Genomic DNA, 23,487 nt, shown 5'->3' on the forward strand with positions numbered 1-23,487 from the left:
AATCTTATTTTCTCTGACGTCCTAAGTGGATGCTGGGGACTCCGTCAGGACCATGGGGATTATACCAAAGCTCCCAAACGGGCGGGAAAGTGCGGATGACTCTGCAGCACCGAGTGAGAGAACTCCAGGTCCTCCTCAGCCAGGGTGTGCCCCTGACCAAGTAGCAGCTCGGCAAAGTTGTAAAGCCGAGACCCCTCGGGCAGTCGCCAAAGATGAGCCCACCTTCCTTGTGGAATGGGCATTTATATATTTTGGCTGTGGCAGTCCTGCCACAGAATGTGCAAGCTGAATTGTACTACACATTCAACTAGCAATCGTCTGCTTAGAAGCAAGAGCACCCAGTTTTTTGGGTGCATACAGGATAACAGCAAATCAGTTTTCCTGACTCCAGCCGTCCTGGAAATCTATATTTTCAGGGCCCTGACAACATCTAGCAACTTGGAGTCCACCAAGTCTCTAGTAGCCGCAGGTACCACAATAAGCTGGTTCAGATGAAACGCTGACACCAACTTAGGGAGAAACTGGGGACGAGTCCGCAGCTCTGCCCTGTCCGAATGGACAATCAGATATGGGCTTTTGTGAGACAAAGCCGCCAATTCTGACACTCCCCTGGCCGAGGCCAGGGCCAACATCATGGTCACTTTCCATGTGAGATATTTCAAATCCACAGATTTGAGCGGTTTAAACCAACGTGATTTGAGGAATCCCAGGACTACGTTGAGATCCCACAGTGCCACTGGAGGCACAAAAGGGGGTTGTATATGCAGTACTCCCTTGTCAAATTTCTGGACTCCAGGAACTGAAGCCAATTCTTTCTGGAAGAAAATCGACAGGGCCGAAATTTGAACCTTAATGGACCCCAATTTGAGGCCCATAGACACTCCTGTTTGCAGGAAATGCAGGAATCGACCGAGTTGAAATTTCTTCGTGGGGCCTTCCTGGCCTCACACCACGCAACATATTTTCGCCACATGTGGTGATAATGTTGTGCGGTCACCTCCTTCCTGGCTTTGACCAGGGTAGGAATGACCTCTTCCGGAATGCCTTTTTCCCTTAGGATCCGGCGTTCAACCGCCATGCCGTCAAACGCAGCCGCGGTAAGTCTTGGAACAGACATGGTACTTGCTGAAACAAGTCCCTTCTTATCGGCAGAGGCCCTGAGTCCTCTGTGAGCATCTCTTGAAGTTCCGGGTACCAAGTCCTTCTTGGCCCATCCGGAGCCACGAGTATAGTTCTTACTCCTCTACGTCTTATAATTCTCAGTACCTTTGGTATGAGAAGCAGAGGAGGGAACACATACACCGACTGGTACACCCCTGGTGTTACCAGAACGTCCACAGCTATTGCCTGAGGGTCTCTTGACCTGGCGCAATACCTGTCCAGTTTTTTGTTCAGGCGGGACGCCATCATGTCCACCTTTGGTCTTTCCCAACGGTGCACAATCATGTGGAAAAAACTTCTCGATGAAGTCCCCACTCTCCCGGGTGGAGGTCGTGCAGAGGAAGTCTGCTTCCCAGTTGTCCACTCCCGGAATGAAAACTGCTGACAGTGCTATCACATGATTTTCCGCCCAGCGAAGAATCCTTGCAGTTTCTGCCATTGTCCTCCTGCTTCTTGTGCCGCCCTGTCTGTTTACGTGGGCGACTGCCGTGATGTTGTCCCACTGGATCAATACCGGCTGACCTTGAAGCAGAGGTCTTGCTAAGCTTAGAGCATTGTAAATTGCTCTTAGCTCCAGTATATTTATGCGGAGAGAAGTCCCCAGACTTGATCACACTCCCTGGAAATTTTTTCCCTGTGTGACTGCTCCCCAGCCTTTCAAGCTGGAATCCGTGGTCACCAGGACCCAGTCCTGAATGCATAACTGTGGCCCTTTAGAAGATGAGCACTCTGCAGCCACCACAGAAGAGACACCCTTGTCCTTGGAGACAGGGTTATCCGCTGATGCATCTGAAGATGCGATCCGGACCATTTGTCCAGCAGATCCCACTGAAAAGTTCTTGCGTGAAATCTGCCGAATGGAATCGCTTCGTAAGAAGCCACCATTTTTCCCAGGACCCTTGTGCAATGATGCACTGTCACTTTTCCTGGTTTTTGGAGGTTCCTGACTAGCTCGGATAACTCCCTGGCTTTCTCCTCCGGGAGAAACACCTTTTTCTGGACTGTGTCCAGAATCATCCCTAGGGACAGCAGACGTGTCGTCGGAGACAGCTGCGATTTTGGAATATTTAGAATCCACCCGTGCTGTCGTAGAACTACTTGAGATAGTGCTACTCAGACCTCCAACTGTTCTCTGGACCTTGCCCTTATCAGGAGATCGTCCAAGTAAGGGATAATTAAGACGCCTTTTCTTTGAAGAAGAATCATCATTTCGGCCATTACCTTGGTAAAGACCCGGGGTGCCGTGGACAATCCAAACGGCAGCGTCTGAAACTGATAGTGACAGTTTTGTACCACGAACCTGAGGTACCCTTTGTGAGAAGGGCAAATTTGGACATGGAGGTAAACATCCTTGATGTCCAGGGACACCATATAGTCCCCTTCTTCCTGGTTCGCTATCACTGCTCTGAGTGACTCCATTTAGAATAGGTCTCACCGAGCCGTCTGGCTTCAGTACCACAATATAGTGTGGAATAATACCCCTTTACTTGTTGTAGGAGGGGTACTTTGATTATCACCTGCTGGGAATACAGCTTGTGAATTGTTTCCAATACTGCCTCCCTGTCGGAGGTAGACGTTGGTAAAGCAAACTTCAGGAACTTGCGAGGGGGAGACGTCTCGAATTTCCAATCTGTACCCCTGGGATACTACTTGTAGGATCCAGGGGTCCACTTGCGAGTGAGCCCACTGCGTGCTGAAACTCTTGAGACGACCCCCCACCGCACCTGTTTGTACGGCCCCAGCGTCATGCTGAGGACTTGGCAGAAGCGGTGGAAGGCTTCTGTTCCTGGGAATGGGCTGCCTGCTGCAGTCTTCTTCCCTTACCTCTATCCCTGGGCAGATATTATGGGGACGAAAGGACTGAGGCTGAAAAGACTATGTCTTTTTCTGCTGAGATGTGACTTGGGGTAAAAAAGGTGGATTTTCTAGCTGTTGCCGTGGCCACCAGGTCCGATGGACCGACCCCAAATAACTCCTCCCCTTTATACGGCAATACTTCCATGTGCCGTTTGGAATCTGCATCACCTGACCACTGTCGTGTCCATAAACATCGTCTGGCAGATATGGACATCGCACTTACTCTTGATGCCAGAGTTTCGCATATATAGAAATGCATCTTTTAAATGCTCTATAGTCAATAAAATACTGTCCCTGTCAAGGGTATCAATATTTCCAGTCAGGGAATCCGACCAAGCCACCCCAGCGCTGCCCATCCAGGCTGAGGCGATCGCTGGTCGCAGTATAACACCAGTATGTGTGTATATACTTTTTAGGATATTTTCCAACCTCCTATCAGTTGGCTCCTTGAGGGCGTCCGTATCTGGAGACGGTAACGCCACTTGTTTTTATAAGCGTGTGAGCGCCTTATCCACCCTAAGGTGTGTTTCCCAACGCGCCATAACTTCTGGCGGGAAAGGGTATACCGCCAATAATTTTCTATCGGGGGAAACCCACGCATCATCACACACTTCATTTAATTTATCTGATTCAGGAAAAACCACATGTAGTTTTTTCACACTCCACATAATACCCTTTTTTGTGGTACTTGTAGTATCAGAAATATGTAACATCTCCTTCATTGCCCTTAACAAGTAACGTGTGGCCCTAAAGGAAAATACGTTTGTTTCTTCACCGTCGACACTGGAGTCAGTGTCCGTGTCTGTGTCGACCGACTGAGGTAAAAGGACGTTTTAACGCCCCTGACGGTGTTTTAGACGCCTGGACAGGTACTAATTGGTTTGCCGGCCGTCTCATGTCGTCAACCGACCTTGCAGCGTGTTGACATTATCACGTAATTCCTTAAATAAGCCATCCATTCCGGTGTCGACTCCCTAGAGAGTGACATCACCATTACCGGCAATTGCTCCGCCTCCTCACCAACATCGTCCTCATACATGTCGACACACAAGTACCGACACACAGCACACACACAGGGAATGCTCTGATAGAGGACAGGACCCCACTAACCCTTTGGGGAGACAGAGGGAGAGTTTGCCAGCACACACCAAAAACGCTATATTATACAGGGACAACCTTTATATAAGTGTTTTTCCCTTATAGCATTTTAATATATATATACATATCGCCAAATAAGTGCCCCCCCTCTCTGTTTTAACCCTGTTTCTGTAGTGCAGTGCAGGGGAGAGCCTGGGAGCCTTCCCACCAGCCTTTCTGTGAGGGAAAATGGCGCTGTGTGCTGAGGAGAATAGGCCCCGCCCCCTTTTCGGCGGGCTTCTTCTCCCGTTTTTCTGAGACCTGGCAGGGGTTAAATACATCCATATAGCCTCCAGGGGCTATATGTGATGTATTTTTAGCCAGAATAAGGTATTATACATTGCTGCCCAGGGCGCCCCCAGCAACGCCCTGCACCCTCCGTGACCGTTGGTGTGAAGTGTGTGACAACAATGGCGCACAGCTGCAGTGCTGTGCGCTACCTTCATGAAGACTGAAAAGCCTTCTGCCGCCTGTTTCTGGACCTTCAATCTTCAGCATCTGCAAGGGGGGTCGGCGGCGCGGCTCCGGGACGAACCCCAGGGTGAGACCTGTGTTCCGACTCCCTCTGGAGCTAATGGTGTCCAGTAGCCTAAGAAGCCAATCCATCCTGCACGCAGGTGAGTTGAACTTCTCTCCCCTAAGTCCCTCGATGCAGTGAGCCTGTTGCCAGCAGGACTCACTGAAAATAAGAAACCTAAAAACTTTTTCTAAGCAGCTCCTTAAGAGAGCCACCTAGATTGCACCCTGCTCGGACGGGCACAAAAACCTAACTGAGGCTTGGAGGAGGGTCATAGGGGGAGGAGCCAGTACACACCACCTGATCCTAAAGCTTTAGTTTTGTGCCCTGTCTCCTGCGGAGCCGCTAATCCCCATGGTCCTGACGGAGTCCCCAGCATCCACTTAGGACGTCAGAGAAATTAGATTTACATGCAACATACAGAGTGAGAGAAGTGGTACTGTGCATTTGGCTGTACATGCATAATAGTAACAGAAAGTGAAAATTACATGCAACATACAGTGTAAGGTAAGTGGTACTGTGCATTTGGCTGTACATGCATAACAGTAACAGAAAATAAGAATTACATGCAACATACAAAGTAAGAGAAGTGGTACCGTGCATTTGGCTGTACATGCACAACAGTAACAGAAAATAAAAATTACATGCAACATACAGAGTAATAGAAATGGCACTGTGCATTTGGCTATATATGCATAACAGTAACAGAAAATAAGAATTACATGCAGCGTACAAAGTAAGTGGTACTGTGCATTTGGCTATACCTGCATAATAGTAACAGAAAATGAGAAATACATGCAACATACAGAGTAAGAGAAATGGTACTGTGCTTTTGGCTATATATGCATAACAGTAAAAGAAAATAAGAATTACATGCAATATACACAACAAGAAAAGGTGGTACTATGCAGTTGGCAATACATGCATAACAGTAACAGACAATGAGAAATGCATGCAACATAACAGGTAAGACAAGTGATACTGTGTCGGATATATTTACATTTTAGTAGCAGAGAATGAATATTGGCCCTCATTCCGAGTTGTTCGCTCGCAAGGCGAATGTAGCAGAGTTACACACGCTAAGCCGCCGCCTACTGGGAGTGAATCTTAGCTTCTTAAATGTGCGACCGATGTATTCGCAATATTGCTATCACAAACGAGTTAGCAGTTTTAGAGTAGCTTCAGACTTACTCTGCCTGTGCGATCAGTTCAGTGCTTTTCGTTCCTGGCTGACGTCATAAACACACCCAGCGTTCGCCCAGGCACACCCACCGTTTCCCCGGCCACTCCTGCGTTTTTCCCGGAAACGGTAGCGTTTTCAGCCACACGCCCCTAAAACGCCGTGCATCCGCCCAGTAACACCCATTTCCTGTCAATCACAATGCGAACGTCGGAGCGATGAAAAAGCCGCGAGTAAACTTACTTTCTTCATAATAAAGTTACTTGGCGCAGTCGCAGTGCGAACATTGCGCATGCGCACTAAGAGAATTCTCACTGCGATGCGATGAAAATCTCCGAGCGAACAACTCGGAATGAGGGCCCTTACATGCAACATTCAGAGTAAGAGAAGTGGTACTGTGCAGTTGGTTATACATGCATAACAGTATCAGGAAATAAGAGTTGCATGCAGCATAGCATACAGAGTGAGAGAAGTGATATTGGGGGTCATTCCGACCCGATCGCACGCTGCGCTTCTTCGCAGCCGTGCGATCGGGTCGGAACTGCGCATGAGTGGCAGCCACATTGCGCAGTCGCGTCGTTGCCTGGTGACGCCCGGCGCCAGGCAGCAATGCCGCTACCAAAGAAAGTGGTCGCAGCGGCGACCACAAGGATATTGACAGAAGGAAGGCAGATCCAGGCGGCAACTCACCATTTTCGGGGAGTGGTGAGTCCAACGCAGGCGTGTCCAGGCGTTTGGAGGGCGGATGTCTGACGTCAATCCCGGGACCTGCATCGCTAGATCGATCGCACAGGGTAAGTAACTATTACCCTGGTCTTCTTTTATAGGTAACTTTTTAGCATAGCAGAGCTGCACAAGCGTTCGCACCCTGCTATGCAGAATTACACTCTCCCATAGGCCGCGTCTAGTTGATCGCACAACCAGCAAAAAGTTGCTACATGCGATCAACTCGAAATGACCCCCATTGTGCAGTTGGCAATAGATGCATAATAGTAACAGAAAATTAAAATGACATGCAATATACAGAGTGAGAGAAATGGTACTGTGCATTTGGCTATACATGCATAATAGTAACAGAAAATTAAAATTACATGCAATATACAGAGTAAGATAAGTGGTGCTCTGCAGATGGTTTTACATATGTAATGGTAACAGACAATAAGAGTTACATGCAATATACAGAGATAAGTGATACTGTGCAGTTGGCTATACATACATAATAGTAACAGAAAATTTAAATTACATGCAACATACAGAGTAAGAGAAGTGGCACTGTGCAGTTGTCTATTCGTAAGTAATAATAATAACAACAACAGAAAATAAGAATCACATGAAACATATAGAGAGAAGTGGTGCTGTGCAGATGTCTTTACACATGTAATAGTAACAGAGTGGTACTGTGCATTTGGCTATACATGCATAACAGTAACAGAAAATAAAAATGACATGCAACACACAGAGTAAGAGAAGTGGTATTGTGCATTTGGTTATACATGCATAATAGTAACAGAGAATAACAATTGCATGCAACATACAGAGTTTGAGAAGTTGTACTGTGCATTTGGCTATACACGCTTAATAGTAATAGAGAATGAACATTACATGCAACATACAGAGTAAGAGAAGTGGTGCTGTGCATTTGGCTATACATGCATACTAGTAACAGAGAATGAAAATTGCATGCAACATACAGCGTAAGAGAAGTGGTACTGTGCAGATGGCTATATATACATAATAGTAACAAAGAATGAAAATGACATGCACCATACAGAGTAAGATAAGTTGTACTGTGCATTTGGCTATACATGCATAAAAGTAACAGAAAATAAGAGTTACATGCAACATACAAAGTAAGAGAAGTTGTACTGTGCAGATGTCTATATGTGCATAATAGTAGAACAGTGAATTAGAATTACATGCAACATACAGAGAAAGGTAAGTGGTACTGTGCATTTGGCTATACATGAATAACATTAACAGAGAATAAAAATGACATGCAACATACAGCGTAAGAGAAGCGGTACTGTGCAGATGGCTATATATGCATAATAGTAACAGAGAATGAAAATGACATGCACCATACAGAGTAAGATAAGTGGTACTGTGCATTTGGCTATACATGCATAAAAGTAACAGAAAATAAAGATTAACATGCAACATACAAAGTAAGAGAAGTTGTACTGTGCAGATGGCTATATGCACATAATAGCAGCAGGAAATCACATTTGTGGGACATCGCATTCCAACACAACCCCTGTCCCCGCAAACGAAAATGATCAATAAGCAGCAATAAGAAATTATAATAATTAGGACCAAATCCAGATAATTATAGAATATGCCCCACAATGAGAGAAGTGGTACTGTGCTGACATATTTCCTCCTCAGTCGGCGGCTTAATAGGAATTGCGTCATAGATGGGTGAAATGTAATCATTCACTACTTGTCCTGACTTTATGATATCCAGATCCCAAAAACGTAAGTCAGCCATTTCCCTGCTGTCGCACCTGTTTTTGGAATAGGTCTGGTATGTCACCCCTCAGCAGGCTTTACAGGTCTTGTTGTATGTGACAACAGGTGTGAAGAATGTGTGCTCAGCATCGCACCTGCTGAAGTGAGGGGGTTAAAGTGGGGGCAAGAGCAGAAGAGTAGTGTCCCGGCTCCATCTGCCATCTTGGCGTGGCCTCCCCGCGGCTTGCATTTGATGTCTCACCTCCAGCGTTGCCGCAGAGACTTCCAAAGCACAATAGTTGTGTTAGCGCAGGCCGTTTCCAGGCCTTGTAAAAATGTAATAACTCATAAAAGTTTTATCCCCGCTAGTATAACTAGACTCGCATTACAACACAGGTTATTCGCATCTCCATATTTCCCGTGCTTCAGAGGACAATGGTAATTCCCTTCATCAGAGCACGGCGCGTGTACAGAACTACATGTCCCATGAGGCTTTGAGAGCAAACAAAAATATAACCTAGGGAACAATAGACATGAATGCTGAATTGACTATGGGGGTCATTCCGACCCGATCGCTCGCTGCAGTTTGTCGCAGCACAGCGATTGGGTCGGAACTGAGCATGCGCCGGCGCCACAGTGCGGCGGCGCATGGCAGCTTTCGTTGCCTAGCGATCGCCTCTGAGACAGAGGCGGGAGGGGGCTGAACGGCGGCGTTAAGCTGCCGTTTAGGGGGAGCGGTCCGGCCAACGCAGGCGTGGCCGGACCGTTGGGGGGGCGGGCCGCGGCTGCTGTGTGACGTCTCACGGTCGATATGTTCTAGGTCGACTTGAAAAAAGGTCGACATGAGTTTTTCACTTTTTTTTTTTTTTTTACATTTTCATACTTTCCGATCCACGTGGACTACGGTAACCTGTGCCGAGCGCAGCGGTATCGGATCGAGGTACCTTGCCCGAAGCATGGCGAGCGGTCCCGGTCACTGTACAGAGAAAACGACACCAAAAAAAGTAAAAAAAACTCATGTTCACTTTTTCTGATGTTGACCTAGAGTCCCTGTCAACATAATAACCATGTCGACCTACTTACTGTCGACCAATAGTGGTCGACCTAGACACTGTCGACCTAAGTCTAATCTACCTAAGATACCACACCCTTATATACAAAGGAGGCAGAGAGGGACAGAAATCTGGAAAGCGTGGGAACTAACGCTGGACACACCTAGGAGAACGAGCAGGAGGGCTCTAGGACCAAGAGATTGGATCAATGGGCCTGGTTCAAAGCATGCGTACTCTTCCTGCGAAGCCTGGAGGGGAGACGCTGCAGGCCACTTCAGGGGGGCGGGCTGTCATGTTGTTAGGCTCCACCCCAAAGATAAGAAAATGCCCACTATTCGTGGCTCCGTGGGGAGGGGCTAAATTATGTAATGGCGCCGGGGGAGTACCCGAAAAATTGTGAGTCTCCGTAACTTCCAGGAGGGTAGGCGAGTACGATTCAGAGATGGACACAAATGGCTTTGTATCTGCGAATTCGCACACAGCGGCTGTGTAAAAATATAGCCGGCAGCACAGATTTACTGAGTAACCCTCACTCTTATGATTAATTAAAACATAGGGGCCCATTTCTCATTAATCACCTATTTCATGCAATCTAGGCGTGATATTAGCACCCAGGATCGTACTGTAATACGTGATCTGAGGACTGAAAAGCACATGCGCACCTAGGAGGGCACAAGGAGATGCACTTCTGCTATTAAAAATGCGACATAGCGCCAAAGCTTTTGCCCTATGAAAATGAGACACCGGCCTAAACGTAACAGATTGCGATTTGCAGGCACTGGAGCGACTTCCGCAACATATCCGCTAGATTTATAGCAGAAATTAGTTTCATGGCCAAACTAGGCTGGTTTTTCTGTAAAACTAATTCCCGCTTTAAATCTGGTGGCTATATCGCCAAAATGGCAACAGATGGTGGCTGCGCAAATGTGCGCAATCTGTTTTTACTGCTGACGTGCGTTTGGTTGTACGTGTGTTTATAGTGTATCATGTTTCCATACATTTGATGAATTAGGGTATACGGATCAAACCCCCCCGTTTCTTTCATGTTACATGTGAAGCCAAACTGAGAATAGACCTGGCTGATTTACACCTTGTTACACATGTATAAATGAATGTACAAATGGTTGCACAATGCTACACAAGTCACACATTGTTACAGAGTACAACTGCTCTTCTTGTTTCATGCAGCTCATGACTACAATGAATAATTGTCTGTAAGTTATACAACAAAACCACATGCATTGCCCCCCTCTCTCTGTGTATCTCTCTGCCAACAATGTCTATCACACACTGGGCACCAAATGGCCCCGTCGCTGCCTGGGACTTATCACGCTTTGCACTATGGGGCTAATTCAGACCTGAACACGCACAGCAGTAATCAGGTCTGAACTGCGCCGGCGCATGACAGACAGCGTACGGCTGTCTTAGCCCTGCGATTGCCTCTGCCTGATTGACAGGCAGTGGCAGTCGCTGGGTGGGCCGGCGGCGTTTGGGCGCCGTTTAGGGGGCACGGTCCGGGCAGCACAGGCATTCCCAGACCGTTGGAGACGGCGGGTCGCAGCGGCTGCGTGACGTCACACGCAGCCACTGCGACCCGAGCAGCTACGAGTAGCTCCCTGCCAGCGCGCACGGGCTGCGCTGCGCTGGCTCGGAGCTACTCCTACAGTACAAAAGCATCGCCGCTGTGCGATGCTTTTGTACTTGTGTGTGTGTGTGTGTGTGTGTGGGGGGGGGGTCGGGCCTGGCACGAGGGGCGGGCTAGTCCTGTGCTGGGCGTGCTCCCGCATGTCAGGGAAGCCGATTGTAGATGTGCTAAATTCAGCACATCTACGATCAGGTCTGACTCACCCCCTATACCCCGTGTTAACATTAGCGATATGCTGCAAGCGGTAGGATTACGGTTATGGGGTCTATTCATGAAGCAGTGAAAAGTGTGAAGAAGTGAGCCAGTGGAGAAGTGGCCGCAGGCATTCAGAACGTCGGAATGCCAACTACATCCTCGAAGAACATCAGTTTACTGCATAGTACGCTTGCCGCTGCTGTGTGTACATTACAGGTGTGTGTGCGCAACATTTAAAAACACACATTAGCCACTTAGGGGTCTATTTATGAAGTAGTGAAAACTGTGGAGAAGAACCAATCAGCGTTGAAGTAACATTTATAATTTGTATAATATACAATTGTACGGAGCAGCTGATTGGTTGCCATGAGCAACTTCCCCACAGACTTACTTCTCCACTCTTTTCACTGCTTCATGAATAAGTGTGGGTGGAAGGGTTAGGCTACGGGGGTAGGGGGGGGGGGTTAAGCTGCAGGCAGGAGGGTTAGGGTTAGGCTGCTGGGGAAGTTAGGGTTAGGCTGTGGAAGGGGAGGGTTAGGCTGTGGGCGGCAGGGTTAGGCTGCAGACAGAAGGGTTAGGCTGCGGAGGGAGGTTATGGATAGGCTGCAGACGGGAAAGTTAGGCTGTGGCGGGAGTGTTAGACTGCGGGGGAGGTTAGGGTTAGGCTGCAGAGAGGAAGGTTTGGGTTAGGCTGCGGGAGGAGGTTAGGGTTAGGCTGCAGTGGGAGGGTAAGGCTGTGGGGGAAGGTTAGGGTTAGGCTGCAGACAGGAGGATTAGGGTTAGGCTGCGGTGGGAGGGTTAGGCTGAGGGAGGAGGCTAGAGTTATGCTGCAGTGCGAGGGTTAGGCTGCGGGGGAGGTTAGGGTTAGGCTGCAGACAGGAGGATTATGGTTAGGCAGCGGGTGGAGGTTAGGATTAGGATGTGGGGGGGATGTTAGGCTGCAGACGGAAGGATTAGGGTTAGGCTGTGGGTGGAGGTTAGGATTAGGATGTGGGGGGGGGTGTTAGGGTTAGGCTGCAGACGGAAGGATTAGGGTTAGGCTGCGGGTGGAGGTTAAGGTTAGGATGGGGGGGGGGGGTTAGAGTTAGGCTGCGGACGTTAGGGTTAGGCTGCGAGCGAGAGGATTAGCGTTAGGCTGTGGTCAGGTCCAGGTGTGGGGAGGTACATTTGTAAGGACCCGGGCTGTCACTATATTTTCTTCCTTCACTTACCACTTGGTAATCAATTGTTCCATCAGTTTGTCTCAATAGTGGCTCATTTACTTACATAAGTCTTAGTGCACTTTTGATGTTCATAAAAATGGCTGCCACTTGTATAACTCAGCCAGTAAGAGAGACACACTGTAAACAGCGGCGTAACTAGAGGCTTGGAGGCCCCTGGCAAGCAGTCATGGCGAGCCTCTCTAGGTAGCAACGGAGCCAAACAGGGAACCGCCAGATGAGGAGGGAGCTGTACACAATGCTGGTTAGAGGCCCTCCCAGGGGACAGACACACCAATGGGCAGCCGCAGGGGTACCTACGGGTACACCAACCTCCACAGAAGGATCCCAACAACAGATAAGCCTCCTCAGATAAGCGTCAGACAGCAGTGGTCAGGCGGGCCCAGCAGGCAGCAGCATCAGCGTGCTTGCAGCAAACGATGATCCGGTAGTTGGAAATCCAGGCTGTGGGTTTGGACTACCCAGATGCTGGAGCTTGGATGCCGGAGTTCAGTGGGCCGTGTTGACCTTGTGGGGCCATGGACATTTGCCAGTCTAGCCACCCTGTAGTTACACCACTGACTGTAAGTATGAAGCTCACCAGACTTGGACGTTCTCAAGGACTTAATTTAGCAGCTGCCGCCGGTCCCTCGGAATAAGGTTAACCATCTATGGCTTCACCTTCAATGGTCGATGTTTGTGAAGAGGAGGGGGATGGGGAGCTCTGCTTAGCTGTGATGGGCCTCACAATTTCTGATGGCAGCCTTGGTTATGGTACTCCTGACACCACAAGGTTTCCCACTGGGTGCGAGGGAAGACTTGAACGCAGTGTGCAGACGGAATCAAGTTTAGTATATTTTCATAAAAACCTTGTCTTCAGTGAAATATATGGGGACATCTAGGCAGAAAAGTGCATTTCTCGTATTGATATTTAGTAATATGATTGGGAGATGACATGTTGCTTCCTCTGAAACAAATACAAGACAAAAGTCTTTAGAGATGAACAGAACAGCGCCACCCACTGTCCAAATTAGTGAACATCATCTTTAAAATGTATTTTGCTGCCTGTACCCTTCAGAAGAAAAATAATCTGCCTTTTCAGATGGGTGGTGGCCACATCCCATCCCCAATAATGAACTGCAAATGCTGGGAGACAAAACACGAAGGCAAGAGCGTACAGGTCAAAGCCGACCACAAGATCAGCACGCATCTCCTGAAATACTCTGTGCTGACCTGTATACTGAAATATTCATATTGGATTAAGGTTGGTCTAGACCTATCCACTTCAACACTAGATACACACAGGAAGGGGTGGTCTTCTGTATACCGGCGGTCGGGCTCCCGGCGCTCAGTATACCACAGGAAGAGATGGCGATGAGTAGAATAGGCGGCTATGCCCGGAGCATACATCAGCCACACTAGGACAGAGGGTGATGACGGAGCGCAGACACTTAATATTGCACAGATGATCTTCGCAGAGTCTACAGCTCGGGGAAGGTGGCTGTAATGAAGCATTGCAGATTTCATTTACAAGGAAGAGATAATTACAGTCATTTCTTTTCACAGAGAAGACATGGGAAGCGATCTATGACTTTTATGTAAAATAAACAAACTAACCGGAAAAAATATATAAATTGCCTCTGAAATAGACGGGAGCCCTGATTGGGATTTTAAGTGAAAACAGTCGGAACCAGTCAAATATTATCTGAGACCCTGCCCGGGTATTAATCCGCTAGCTGTAATCACAAAGCACACGTTCTGCGTGTCTCTATTTATTAATGGACTTCTTATGGCGCTAGTATGAGAATTTTGTGCAATTTAACATTATTTTATCGATGTAGCAGGCAAAACACATTATATGATGCAAAAGCTGATATAGATAAATCATATATAACTCGTATAAAGAGGGTAATTCCGAGTTGATCGCTCTCTAGCTGTTTTTAGCAGCCGTGCAAACGCATAGTCGCCGCCCACCGGGGAGTGTATTTTCGCTTTGCAGGAGTGTGAACGCTTGTGCAGCAGAGCGGCTGCAAAATCATTTTGTGCAAAACAAGACCAGCCCTGTAGTTTATTATCCTGTGCAATGATCGCTACGACGAGTGACACGGTAATGACGTCAGATACCCACCCAGCAAACGCCCGGCCACGCCTGCGTTTTTCCAAACACTCCCCGAAAACGGTCAGTTGCCACCCATAAACGCCCTCTTCCTGTCAATCACCTTGCGTTCGACTGTGCGATTGGAATCGTCGCTAGAACCAGTGCAAAACCACAAAGGACTTCATACCCGTACCATGTGCGTGCGCATTGCGGTGCATACGCATGTGCAGATTAGCCGTTTTTTTCACTGATTGCTATGCAGCGAACAACGGCAGCTAGCTATCAACTCGGAATGACCCCCAAAATTCACTGGTCTATTTGTCTGTCCGGTTATGCTTTCAGGCACACCTGCACTGACTGAGATGAAACCAATGCGAGGTGGTCCAGTTGGATCCTTTTTTTAGGGAGAGTTGGGGTCCCAGTTGGACCTCTACTGGATGGATTTGGGATGGATACTAGGGGGGTTGGGGTTGGTCGGACCTCACGGCAGAATGCACTTGCCAGAACTTTGACCCAGGGAGCCTGTTCTGGGCCTGGCGCTGGATGGATTTGGAAGAAAACGTCACAAAGTAGTAACATTGGATCCCAGAAGACATATTAGGTGGTTGGGGTCGATCAGACCTCACAGCAGAATGCGCTGGACAGAGCTGTGCCCCGGGGAGACTGTTCTGCACCTTCCACTGGATGGAATTGGAAGAAAACTTCACAGCGGTAACATTGGAACCCAGAAGACATACTAAGGGGTTGGGGTCCTGATCGTTGGTGTACACTGGGCAGAACTTGGACACAGGGAGCCTGTTCGGGCCCTTCCACTGGATGGATTAGATGAAAACATTAATGAACTGTAATAACTTTCAGACGTGGAGGTGGGAAGACAAGAAATGCCTGGTACCCAAAAGCCTTGGAAAGGCCACATTGAGAACAGAAGGAGAACTTTAATCCCATCTCGCAATGATAAAGTGATTATAAAACTGAACAGAAAGATCATCTGGGGATCAGGGCTACTGGCGACACCCCAAAAACGACACTGGGCAGCAGCCTCATAGGTGTGCTGGACAGCCCCATTAATAAAATGCATTGCATCTGTAAATTCCAATTGTAAAGCACAACGTAATATGCTGGCGCTATATAGATCTATTCTATAACCGTCATGAGATTGCGTTAGTAGCAGGTATTGCGAGTGTACAAAACCTGGTGCATTCAGCGCAGAGCACACCGCCAAGCCGGTGATTTTCAGAGGGATAATAAGTCTCACGGACAGTTTGGTAAGATCAATGGAGACGCCTGCAGGGCGCAGCACACATCACACTGCTGAATGAGACACCTCGGGGAAGGAAAGGGTTAAAGGGAGGAGGGAGGGAGGGCTGCTTCCAGGAACAGCTTTTACCCCACTCCCGAGTCCTCTCCTATCAGAGGGGGGACAGCGAGTCTCACATACACACAAATCACTGTCCATCAGCACGCCCACCGTCACCCTCTCACTGATATAGGGTAACCAACCGGTGGTAGTCAGGGACACGGGGTCTTCTCCAGCCAAACCCCCTTTATTCTCCCCTGCATCCTCCTGGAAGTCCACCCTATCGTTCTGATTGGCTGCATTTCAAAATCTGTCACAGAATAGGAAACACTGAATGAAGAATTAACTCTTCATGTACATTCTGAAGAAAGCAGATAGATAGACAGACAGACAGACAGACAGACAGAGAGATAGATACATAAAGAGATAGATAGATAGATAGATAGATAGATAGATAGATAGATAGAGATATGAGGTAGGTAGGTAGGTAGATAGCCAGACAGACAGATAGATAGATAGACAGACAGATAGATATGAGATAGATAGATAGATAGATAGATAGATAGATAGATAGATAGATGATAGAGAGAGAGAGAGAGACATAGAGAGACAAATAGATAGATAGATAGCTAGATAGACAGATAGATACATATGAGATAGATAGATAGATAGATAGATAGATAGATAGATAGATAGACAGAGAGACAGACAGACAGATAGATAGATATGAGATAGATAGATAGATAGACAGACAGATATGAGATAGATACATAGATAGATAGATAGATAGATAGATAGATAGATAGATAGACAGACAGATAGATATGAGATAGTTAGACAGACAGATAGATACAAAAAGAGATAGATAGCTATGAGATAGGTAGGTAGGTAGATAGATAGATAGATAGATAGATAGATAGATAGATAGATAGATAGACAGAGAGACAGATAGACAGAGAGACAGACAGACAGACAGATATGATATATATAGATAGATACACAGAGATAGATAGATAGATAGATAGATAGATAGATAGATAGATAGATAGATAGATAGATAGATAGATAGATAGATAGATATGAGGCGCTGTGATTCCAGAACAGTTGGGCGCCCCTGCCGCACAGTAATATTATAATGCTGATACTCCGCAGTAGCTGGTGGCCCTCCAGTGGGGAAGAATAGATTACAAACTATCACAGGAGATATGTCACTGCCAGGCTATACAGTATAATCAGCGGCTGGTCCCCCGATCCTATGAATGCATTATCAGCCCTGCCGCTGCTCTGGTGTAATCTGTCTATAAGGTTACGGTATTTGCATCCATACTTGCTGCTCAGACTATACCAAATGCGGTCATCAAGGCACCCCAACAGGCCAGGTTTTAGGTATATCCATGGCTCAGCACAGATGGTTAAATTAAACTGACTGAGGTACTAATTAAGTCACTTGTGGCCAAGCATGGATATCCTGAAAACCTGGACAGTAAGGATGCCTTGAGGACCGTGTATAGGAACCTATGGACTACACATATTCTATATGTAAACAGGCTTCCTCCTTTATTTCATCGTAATGATCTGGCCTGGCGCCCGTTTGTGTCACCCATGTGGGTAGCTGTGCACTGCTCACCCCTGTGGCATCTGCATCACTGTCACCAGACCTTCCCATACAGGGGCGCCTCTTTCCTAATGACATATGACCCACAGGAGACAGAAAACGCCGGGTTATTGATGCACGGGTATGACAAGGCAGCTCATCAACAGACATATAATGAGAGTCAATAGTGAGAATTATTAAACAATAAACTACTAGAGAAGTGGTGCTGTGCATGTCTCTATACAGAATAAGAGCATTGACTGATAATTCCATTCAGTGTACAAAGAAGTAGTGATGTGCATGTGTACAAACGCATAATATAAGAGGATGGATTGGAAATAACACCCAGGGCACACAGAAGTTGTGCTGTGCATAAATCTGTATGTACAGAATAGGAGCAGAGGCTGAGAATTATACCCAGGGCACACAGAAGTTGTGCTGTGCATAAATCTGTATATACAGAATAAGAGCAGAGGCTCAGAATTACACCCAGATCACACGGAGGTTGTGCTGTGCATGTCCCTATATGTACAGATTGTGTCCATATGTACAGATTAAGTACGTAGACTGAGAATTACAACCATATCACACAGAAGTTGTACTGAGCATGCATCTATGTACAGAATAAGGGCAGAGACTGAGCATTGCACCCAGGGCACACAGTTGTCTGTGCATGTGTCTGTAGGTACACAATAAGAGCAGAGACTGAGCATTGCACCCAGGGCACACAGAAGTTGTCTGTGCATGTGTCTGTAGGTACACAATAAGAGCAGAGACTGAGCATTGCACCCAGGGCACACAGAAGTTGTCTGTGCATGTGTCTGTAGGTACACAATAAGAGCAGAGACTGAACATTGCACCCAGGGCACACAGAAGTTGTCTGTGCATGTGTCTGTAGGTACACAATAAGAGCAGAGACTGAGCATTGCACCCAGGGCACACAGTTGTCTGTGCATGTGTCTGTAGGTACACAATAAGAGCAGAGACTGAGCATTGCACCCAGGGCACACAGAAGTTGTCTGTGCATGTGTCTGTAGGTACACAATAAGAGCAGAGACTGAGCATTGCACCCAGGGCACACAGAAGTTGTCTGTGCATGTGTCTGTAGGTACACAATAAGAGCAGAGACTGAGCATTGCACCCAGGGCACACAGAAGTTGTCTGTGCATGTGTCTGTAGGTACACAATAAGAGCAGAGACTGAGCATTGCACCCAGGGCACACAGAAGTTGTGCTGTGCATGTGTCTGTATGTACATAATAAGAGCAGAGACTGAGCATTGCACCCAGGGCACACAGAAGTTGTGCTGTGCATGTGTCTGTAGGTACACAGTAAGAGCAGAGACTGAGCATTGCACCCAGGGCACACAGAAGTTGTGCTGTGCAGTATCTCAGGCCAGTGGCTCATATACAGAATAAAATTCTGATGTAGTGCGTAGCTGGTTACATGTTAGTTACTGGAAATGCTTAGAGCTCTTCCTTTGAAGATACACTACTAATTGGCTTCATCTACCTGCCAGGTGACAACTGAGGCCTAGTATTTGTACCGCTGGGCCCGCTGCCAACATGTCTGCTGCATGTGCCTTGGGCAGGCTGTGTGTGAGCGAGTCCGTGTGTTACAGTGTTACAGCATTAGAATTCTCTGTGTGATAATGACTGGAAGAGACTCTGCCCCAGATCAGGGCTGCCGAGACACCGAGCAGTAACAGTGTGTAGTGTAATAGTGTCATATGAGCAGTAACAGTGTGTAGTGTAATAGTGTCATATGAGCAGTAACAGTGTGTAGTGTAATAGTGTCATATGAGCAGTAACAGTGTGTAGTGTAATAGTGTCATATGAGCAGTAACAGTGTGTAGTGTAATAGTGTCATATGAGCAGTAACAGTGTGTAGTGCAATAGTGTAATGTGAGCAGTAACAGTGTATAGTGTAATAGTGTCATATGAGCAGTAACAGTGTGTAGTGTAATAGTGTCATATGAGCAGTAACAGTGTGTAGTGTAATAGTGTAATGTGAGCAGTAACAGTGTGTAGTGTAATAGTGTAATGTGAGCAGTAACAGTGTGTAGTGTAATAGTGTAATGTGAGCAGTAACAGTGTGTAGTGTAATAGTGTCATATGAGCAGTAACAGTGTGTAGTGTAATAGTGTAATGTGAGCAGTAACAGTGTATAGTGTAATAGTGTCATATGAGCAGTAACAGTGTATAGTGTAATAGTGTAATATGAGCAGTAACAGTGTGTAGTGTAATAGTGTCATATGAGCAGTAACAGTGTGTAGTGTAATAGTGTCATATGAGCAGTAACAGTGTGTAGTGTAATAGTGTAATATGAGCAGTAACAGTGTGTAGTGTAATAGTGTCATATGAGCAGTAACAGTGTGTAGTGTAATAGTGTCATGTGAGCAGTAACAGTGTGTGGTGTAATAGTGTCATGTGAGCAGTAACAGTGTGTAGTGTAATAGTGTCATATGAGCAGTAACAGTGTGTAGTGTAATAGTGTCATATGAGCAGTAACAGTGTGTAGTGTAATAGTGTCATATGAGCAGTAACAGTGTGTAGTGTAATAGTGTCATGTGAGCAGTAACAGTGTGTAGTGTAATAGTGTCATATGAGCAGTAACAGTGTGTAGTGTAATAGTGTAATGTGAGCAGTAACAGTGTATAGTGTAATAGTGTCATATGAGCAGTAACAGTGTGTAGTGTAATAGTGTCATATGAGCAGTAACAGTGTGTAGTGTAATAGTGTAATGTGAGCAGTAACAGTGTATAGTGTAATAGTGTCATATGAGCAGTAACAGTGTGTAGTGTAATAGTGTCATATGAGCAGTAACAGTGTGTAGTGTAATAGTGTCATATGAGCAGTAACAGTGTGTAGTGTAATAGTGTCATATGAGCAGTAACAGTGTGTAGTGTAACAGTGTCATATGAGCAGTAACAGTGTGTAGTGTAATAGTTGTCATATGAGCAGTAACAGTGTGTAGTGTAATTGTGTCATATGAGCAGTAACAGTGTGTAGTGTAATTAGTGTCATATGAGCAGTAACAGTGTGTAGTGTAATAGTGTCATATGAGCAGTAACAGTGTGTAGTGTAATAGTGTAATGTGAGCAGTAACAGTGTGTAGTGTAATAGTGTCATATGAGCAGTAACAGTGTGTAGTGTAATAGTGTCATATGAGCAGTAACAGTGTTGTAGTGTAATAGTGTCATATGAGCAGTAACAGTGTGTAGTGTAATAGTGTCATATGAGCAGTAACAGTGTGTAGTGTAATTGTGTCATATGAGCAGTAACAGTGTGTAGTGTAATAGTGTAATGTGAGCAGTAACAGTGTGTAGTGTAATAGTGTCATATGAGCAGTAACAGTGTGTAGTGTAATAGTGTCATGTGAGCAGTAACAGTGTGTAGTGTAATAGTGTCATATGAGCAGTAACAGTGTTGTAGTGTAATTGTGTCATATGAGCAGTAACCAGTGTTGTAGTGAGTAATAGTGTCATATGAGCAGTAACAGTGTGTAGTGTAATAGTGTAATATGAGCAGTAACAGTGTGTAGTGTAATAGTGTAATGTGAGCAGTAACAGTGTGTAGTGTAATAGTGTCATATGAGCAGTAACAGTGTGTAGTGTAATAGTGTCATGTGAGCAGTAACAGTGTGTAGTGTAATAGTGTCATATGAGCAGTAACAGTGTGTAGTGTAATAGTGTCATATGAGCAGTAACAGTGTGTAGTGTAATAGTGTCATATGAGCAGTAACAGTGTGTAGTGTAATTGTGTCATATGAGCAGTAACAGTGTGTAGTGTAATAGTGTAATATGAGCAGTAACAGTGTGTAGTGTAATAGTGTCATGTGAGCCAGTAACAGTGTGTAGTGTAATAGTGTAATGTGAGCAGTAACAGTGTGTAGTGTAATAGTGTCATATGAGCAGTAACAGTGTGTAGTGTAATAGTGTCATGTGAGCAGTAACAGTGTGTAGTGTAATAGTGTAATGTGAGCAGTAACAGTGTGTAGTGTAATAGTGTCATATGAGCAGTAACAGTGTGTAGTGTAATAGTGTCATATGAGCAGTAACAGTGTGTAGTGTAATAGTGTCATATGTCATAGAAGCAGTAACAGTGTGTAGTGTAATAGTGTCATATGAGCAGTAACAGTGTGTAGTGTAATAGTGTCATATGAGCAGTAACAGTGTGTAGTGTAATAGTGTCATATGAGCAGTAACAGTGTGTAGTGTAATAGTGTCATATGAGCAGTAACAGTGTGTAGTGTAATAGTGTCATATGAGCAGTAACAGTGTGTAGTGTAATAGTGTCATATGAGCAGTAACAGTGTGTAGTGTAATAGTGTAATATGAGCAGTAACAGTGTGTAGTGTAATAGTGTCATATGAGCAGTAACAGTGTGTAGTGTAATAGTGTCATATGAGCAGTAACAGTGTGTAGTGTAATAGTGTCATATGAGCAGTAACAGTGTGTAGTGTAATAGTGTCATATGAGCAGTAACAGTGTGTAGTGTAATAGTGTCATATGAGCAGTAACAGTGTGTAGTGTAATAGTGTCATATGAGCAGTAACAGTGTGTAGTGTAATAGTGTCATATGAGCAGTAACAGTGTGTAGTGTAATAGTGTCATATGAGCAGTAACAGTGTGTAGTGTAATAGTGTCATATGAGCAGTAACAGTGTGTAGTGTAATAGTGTCATATGAGCAGTAACAGTGTGTAGTGTAATAGTGTCATATGAGCAGTAACAGTGTGTAGTGTAATAGTGTCATATGAGCAGTAACAGTGTGTAGTGTAATAGTGTCATATGAGCAGTAACAGTGTGTAGTGTAATAGTGTCATATGAGCAGTAACAGTGTGTAGTGTAATTAGTGTCATATGAGCAGTAACAGTGTGTAGTGTAATAGTGTCATATGAGCAGTAACAGTGTGTAGTGTAATAGTGTCATATGAGCAGTAACAGTGTGTAGTGTAATAGTGTCATATGAGCAGTAACAGTGTGTAGTGTAATAGTGTCATATGAGCAGTAACAGTGTGTAGTGTAATAGTGTCATATGAGCAGTAACAGTGTGTAGTGTAATAGTGTCATATGAGCAGTAACAGTGTGTAGTGTAATAGTGTCATATGAGCAGTAACAGTGTGTAGTGTATTAGTGTCATATGAGCAGTAACAGTGTGTAGTGTAATAGTGTCATATGAGCAGTAACAGTGTGTAGTGTAATAGTGTCATATGAGCAGTAACAGTGTGTAGTGTAATAGTGTCATATGAGCAGTAACAGTGTGTAGTGTAATAGTGTCATATGAGCAGTAACAGTGTGTAGTGTAATAGTGTCATATGAGCAGTAACAGTGTGTAGTGTAATAGTGTCATATGAGCAGTAACAGTGTGTAGTGTAATAGTGTCATATGAGCAGTAACAGTGTGTAGTGTAATAGTGTCATATGAGCAGTAACAGTGTGTAGTGTAATAGTGTCATATGAGCAGTAACAGTGTGTAGTGTAATAGTGTAATATGAGCAGTAACAGTGTGTAGTGTAATAGTGTCATATGAGCAGTAACAGTGTGTAGTGTAATAGTGTCATATGAGCAGTAACAGTGTGTAGTGTAATAGTGTCATATGAGCAGTAACAGTGTGTAGTGTAATAGTGTCATATGAGCAGTAACAGTGTGTAGTGTAATAGTGTCATATGAGCAGTAACAGTGTGTAGTGTAATAGTGTCATATGAGCAGTAACAGTGTGTAGTGTAATAGTGTCATATGAGCAGTAACAGTGTGTAGTGTAATAGTGTCATATGAGCAGTAACAGTGTGTAGTGTAATAGTGTCCATATGAGCAGGTAACAGTGTGTAGTGTAATAGTGTCATATGAGCAGTAACAGTGTGTAGTGTAATAGTGTCCATATGAGCAGTAACAGTGTGTAGTGTAATAGGTGTCATATGAGCAGTAACAGTGTGTAGTGTAATAGTGTCATGATGAGCAGTAACAGTGTGTAGTGTAATAGTTGTCATATGAGCAGTAACATGTGTGTAGTGTAATAGTGTCATATGTGAGCAGTAACAGTGTGTAGTGTAATAGTGTCATATGAGCAGTAACAGTTGTGTAGTGTAATAGTGTCATATGAGCAGTTAA

General features: G+C 45.5%; 1 protein-coding gene across 2 annotated transcripts in view; it reads right to left on the reverse strand.

Moving 5' to 3' along the window:
* Positions 1-23,487, reverse strand: part of VANGL2 (VANGL planar cell polarity protein 2) — a 146,045-nt gene that overhangs the window by 105,792 nt on the left and 16,766 nt on the right. The window lies entirely within an intron of this gene.

Source organism: Pseudophryne corroboree, chromosome 12, assembly GCF_028390025.1.
Source record: "Pseudophryne corroboree isolate aPseCor3 chromosome 12, aPseCor3.hap2, whole genome shotgun sequence".
Taxonomy (NCBI): domain Eukaryota; kingdom Metazoa; phylum Chordata; class Amphibia; order Anura; family Myobatrachidae; genus Pseudophryne; species Pseudophryne corroboree.